The sequence below is a fragment of the Salminus brasiliensis genome, chromosome 12, assembly GCF_030463535.1.
Source record: "Salminus brasiliensis chromosome 12, fSalBra1.hap2, whole genome shotgun sequence".
Lineage (NCBI taxonomy): Eukaryota > Metazoa > Chordata > Actinopteri > Characiformes > Bryconidae > Salminus > Salminus brasiliensis.
This window is the reverse complement of record NC_132889.1, coordinates 25,935,278-25,941,277: the sequence shown is the minus strand read 5'-3', so window position 1 is coordinate 25,941,277 and position 6,000 is coordinate 25,935,278. Positions and strand designations below refer to the sequence as shown.

The window sequence follows — 6,000 nt, the reverse complement described above, 5'->3', positions numbered from 1 at the left end:
CCACTTCAAAATCATTGTGCTGCTCCACTGACCTGGAATAAGGACAACAGCATCGCTATCGTTGCTAATCCAGGCTAAACCAGGCCATTACCAACACTGCACTATGTAACTCTAGTGAAGCAGCCAGGACAATGTTCGCTCTAACCTGAAGCCTATCTGGTAATATTACTCCATTAGTCCACATGCTTCCATCACTCTTAGTGACCGCTCCATATCGCTCAGTCTGTCCAGAAATGCCTATGTAAAGCTCGTCCTTCAGGAGGGGCTCAAAGCTCAGATTGCACTCCCCTACCATAGCAAGAAATCTCAGTAATGCTACTTTAAACTCAAAGACATGCACACTGACTTTCCCCCACAGGAGGGCGCAGTTATGTTGAGTGGCTCATTGAGAACGAGAAGGGGTTCAGCATCAGAAGTGATAACTGATCAAGATCAACAAAGTACACGCTCATTTATTGCTTTTTTTTTTTTTTTTTTTTTTTTTAATAATGCAGAGCAATAAGGAGGAGGAGGTCGTCCTGGACCACACCCTACCTACGGCTGGAACCAACTCTGATTTTAAGGCCAACCAAAATGGTCCAGATAAGAGATGTATGATCCAAAAATAAAAACATCATAAATGAGATAAAAAAAAAGAAAGTATTCACATTCCTCTGTAAAAGTTTCCACTGGACATCCTGGTTTTGTTCTGGACAGTAATATTTTGGGTGGTCGCCTAAAGCATTAACCTTTCATTTTGGAGAAAAATGATATTTAATTTTTTAAAGTTTAATTTAACCATTTTTGCAGCATTTTTGCATTTATGTGGGGTGTGAGAGCTCTACTACTAAGTGTGTAACACACATAATTAAACATGCTATACCTAGAAATGACCTTGGGCGACACTAGTGTTAGTAGTCAGGCAGCTTTTGGTCTTTTGCATCAGTGACAGAGTTCCCTTGCGCAGAATGCTTTCCAAACATGTGAGCGAGCGAGCGAGCAAGCGAGTTATTAAAAAAAGACCAGTACTCGACAATACTCAAAACTGATCTGATGATCATGTACAGTTTGTAGGCACTATAAATATGCTGCAATATTTGCAGGGCCATGCTGCAAGCAATATATACCACTATATTAAATCAATGTAGCCTTTCACACGCACATGGCATCCTAGCGGTTTGTCTGATTGTACAATCTAGGCAGATAACCCCATCAAACAATTAAACTGGAGCTGAAGTAAGTATTTCAAATCCACAACAACAGGCTATTTGCAACCTAATAAAATAAATAAAGCAGCTAGCTAGCAAAGCAGGCCCCAACCAAACACACAGGTAGCAACAAGGTCTGATAACAGCTAATTAAAAAAAGCCTACATGGTGTGGTAGCTAACTGACCGGTACTGGTGTTATCTGTTTCACCACACCAACCTCCATAAGAGACATGGGTAGTTAGTATTCCCACTGTATAAAACAGATATCTCTCCCTCCCCCCCCCCACCACACTGGTATGTTCATGCTTACACTACCACATCAGGCAGCATCGCTGTAATAACTGAGAAGACTGACTAGGCCTAAATGGCCTTTCTGAAGACCAGTACATGAGCATGAAACCACGAAACCCTCATGTCAGAGAAATCCGTTTGAGACAGCCTAAAACAAAACTAATTATCCAGTCTAATTATCGCTCAGACTTTCATTGCTATTGATTAATCCACAGGACGTCGTCATCAAAAACACAACAGCAGCCCATTGATCCATCAGCGAGGCGCTAGAAACAAGTGCAGGAAATGATACGCCACTTCTCCGACTTCATTATCACAGCCCCTAGTGGTTTAGGTAAAGCCCCGCTGAGGGAGCCACATGAAATGTTCCTCCACAGTGCTGCTGGAGCTGCGGTTGAGCTAGCTCACCAGCTGAGAGCTCCACAGCACAGGCAGACAATGTGTTGGATGAGACGAGAGCACAACAGGAAGTGCTTTGGCTTTTCAAGGAAGCACGTTTTTCGGTTGCACAGGCCAGCCTCCCTGTGGACACGAGCCCGGCTTGGACCCCGTTCAGCTGTTGTTCTGAATCCCGGACCACCCACATATATATCGCTCGCTCGCTCGCTCGCTCGCACACACACACACACACACACACACACACACACACAATTTCCTTATTCCATGCCTCATTAAATAGCAAAATGTCATCTCAAGAGGAGAGGGAGGAGAAAAAAAACCCTCCTATCTTTTACACAAAATCCCCCTGGACTCAGAGCTTGTTTTTTGTGTGTTCTACAATTTCAGAAGGGGAAAAAAGGCTTAGGTTTTAGGAAAAGCAAGCAGTGGAAAAACGATTAACCTGTCTCGTCAGACCCTTACAAAAGTTTTCTTTTAGGCGTAAAGAAGAAAACATTTCTTTTACTGAGATTAAATTTTGTGTTAGGACTGCCTAATATTGCGTAGGCCGCCCTTGTGTCACCAAACCAGCTCTAAACAATCGAGGCATGGCCCCCCACAAGATCTCAAGTCTTAGACCTGCAAGTTGCGAGATGGGGCCCTCCACGAATCACCTCAGGTAGCTTTGGCCGCCCATGTCCTTGTCATAGGGTTGACCTTCCTTGGCGCACCTTTACTGGGTATTAAAATCCCTGCATACTGTGAACCGGCCACCGTTTTTGGAGATCATCTGAGCCAGTGGTCTAGCCATCATGATTTGGCCCTAGTCAAAGTCACTTAGATCATTCCGCTTGACTTGAATGCTGACTAATATGTAGGTGCCACTGTAATAAGATAAATCAGGTGTTCGGCACTCCACACAGGTCAGCGATTTTAAAATGTACTGCTGTTGGATTGACACCAGATTTTCCTTTGGTATGAAGATCAGTCTTTAAACCTGCCCCTTGAGATACAGCAGTGTCCCATATTGAAGATATTGAAGATTTTATTTTTATATATATATATATATATATATATATATATATATATATATATATATATATATATATATATATATATATATATATATATATAGCCTTACAAAGGTCATCTGACCCATGATTTTCCTAGACTGCTCTGGATTTTTGGTCGTCTTTTCAGGAACCAAAACAGAATCCTGGAAATCAAGCTTTTTTTTTGTAAGCTCGCATTTTAAACTTGTATTCATTCAAATCTGTTTTAGAGAAGGTTTGATGACCCTAGGGTAAAAAATAACAAACAAAACAAAACAAAAAAAAAACCCCATTGTCCCAAATGTCAAAAATCAAATCAATGTTTTAAATAATAATTGATATCGTTGATGGAATGCAAAAGGCAGAATGTGGAAGTGCAGAAGTGCAGCATCCAGACTGTGATGCGCACAGAATAGAGACAAGATGGATGAGCGAGAAATCTGACCAACACCCTCTGCATTAAAAGCTACTGTATGGGAGTACTTTGTCTCTAGCTAGCAGCAAAAACAAGCAGGCATTTTTCATTGCCGCCAACCAAAGGACCATCGAGTAAGCGATGTCGGAGCTTCCAGCCAACTCAGTAAGGGCAAAGCGAATTAAATAAACCTCTATTGAAACTTTTTTGCAATAGAGGATTTACGCCAGTCTTCAAGTATAGTCTTCACGTTTTAGAGCAGACATACAACAACAACAACAACAACAACAACAAATCTGAAATCATGGCAGCACTTACAAATTCGGGCAGGAGAGCTGTAACACTGGATACGTGGACATCCCTTATCACAGAATCTTGCATCACCATAAATGCACATTTTATCAATGGTGAGCTGCAGCTAGTGACTCATGTGCTCCATACAGGAGCAGTGAATGAGAGTCACACAGGTGCAGATATGGCTGAGCTGATAAAGAACGTAGCAGAGGAATGGCAAACACTGTGTTTTTCCACCACAGCCCCACTGCAATACCTCATAATTGAACTGTGAGGTGCCTAGAGATCCCCACCCAATCATCCATCCTTGAGTAATTATTACCTGATAACCCTGCATAACCCTACACCCTCTGAGAGTAGGACAGCAGTGCTGTTTGGTTCATTAGGCACCAAACCTTGCCAAGTGACCTCATCGTATGGCTTTCAATTTGATTCAATGAGATACTAGTCCTGGCACTTGGACAGCTGTGTGCATGTTCCACTGCTCGCACACACAAAGCCCGACTGAGTGTAGCAAGTGCGGTTTCTACGCGGCTCCCACGCTACAGAGAGCCTCTCGGCCTCCCGAGGACGCACAGGCGGAGGCAGAGCCCGTCCCACGCTGCTCATCCTCCCCCAGTCCAAATCAACAGGAACTTTCATTTGCATCTATTGAGTTGATTGCCCGTGGAACACAGCACTCAACTTCTGCTACAGGCAGGAGAATGGAGGGAACAATTCATCAGACCGACCAGCTGTGCCTCTGAATCTAAACTAGGACAGGCATGATTGCCGTTTTTGCCTCTATATGTGTGTGCGAGTGTGAGCGAGTGTGTGCGGGCGTTTAGGGTGGAAGATATTGCAAAAATCTACTACTGAGACCCCTGAAGACATCTTCATAATACACAATATGTAGACTAATTCATTTTCCTGAGCTTGAAAAGGCACAGTGTGTCGGCAGAACAGTAGAGTGATATGGAAGTAAAGCATTTACTTGAAGTAAGAGGGTACTTTGTGTAACAGGATGGAAAATCAATTTGGTGAGGATAGAAACGAAAGAAAAATGACCTAATGAGATGCTACTAAATGATAATTACAGCAAAAATAAAAATGGAACAATAAGACATCCAATCAGCTTGCCATCCTTGCAGCATCTATAACCTCATTTTCAGTGTAGTGGTAGGAGGGCAGCAACCATGCCTCAGCTCTACTTCTATTTGAACCATAAAACTGCTTTCAGTTTTAATAACAGCTCCAGCTTGCAGTCAGCAGCAGTGAAGACCGCCATCATCTTACCAACACACATCTAGTTAGTTACTAGACAAGCTAACCAGACAGTGAATGTAGTATGTAATCTTCCAAATCTAGCACAAAGACTCGGGCTGTTTACACACTTGCTTTATTTGCCAACAGTATCTTTCTCATCTGGTTCAGTTGGCTCCACACTGCGTCGTCTGAAGTGCACTAAATAATACATGTGGATGTTTAACCCTGTTCTTAAAGTGTCCTTTAAAATGTCACAATAGCCTCATTCGCTTCTAACAAATGCATTCATCAACTTGCAACTATTGCTGACACACACACACACACGGCTTGTCTATCCTCTGTAGAGAAATACCGACATAGTACCTCAAAGTACCTCATCTGGGCGAGAGGGGTATATAGCACCCTCAGCATTGAGCTGTGGAACAGTGGAATTGTGAAATTCTGGAATGATTTTGCCCCATCCAAAATGTTTGGGATGAGATGGGTGGTGATCATCCATCGTGTTGCTGAACGCAATCAAATCCTAACAGCAATGCTCCAATGTCGAGTAGAAAGCCTTTCCTGGACAGTAGAGACAGTTACTCCAACAAAGGCATGATAAACTCAAACTGTACAAGATTAGAATTAACCTGAAAATGGATAACAGTTTAAATAGTTTACATTACTAGAATAACGTCTATCTTAACTGCAACTCTTCTAGGCGGCCTGAATGTGGACGACGTCTCTGCTCTTCTTGCTTCTTGTTTTCGAACGTCATGCCATTGTTGTCATATTTTCCAAGGAGGATTTGTTTCCTGTTGGCAGTTTCCTCTATCATCATTTCTAGTTCTTGTTAACTGAGGGCTTTGGATGCTTGGTTTGATTCAGTTCATCTTCTAAGCAGATTTAAATAAACAATGAAAATTATGTTAAATAAATAAATAAATAAATAAATAAAGACCAATTGACATAAGAAAACAATTAAGAATGTCTTAAAGTCTTTATTATTGATTTAGTTGAAAAAACCTGGTGTAAAAATATTCTAATTGGTCCAACTTGACTATAGAATCTAGTAGAAGTTGGACCAATAAGTTAAAGATGTTCAGACTTACTTCTCTCATTAATATTTGAGAATGTCTTCAGTTTTTGTGGTGAAT

General features: G+C 41.8%; 1 protein-coding gene across 6 annotated transcripts in view; it reads right to left on the bottom strand.

Annotated features, from left to right (window-relative positions):
- The window catches only part of baiap2a (BAR/IMD domain containing adaptor protein 2a), a 110,836-nt gene that overhangs the window by 74,037 nt on the left and 30,799 nt on the right, over positions 1 to 6,000 (bottom strand). The gene's annotated exons all lie outside the window — the stretch shown is intronic.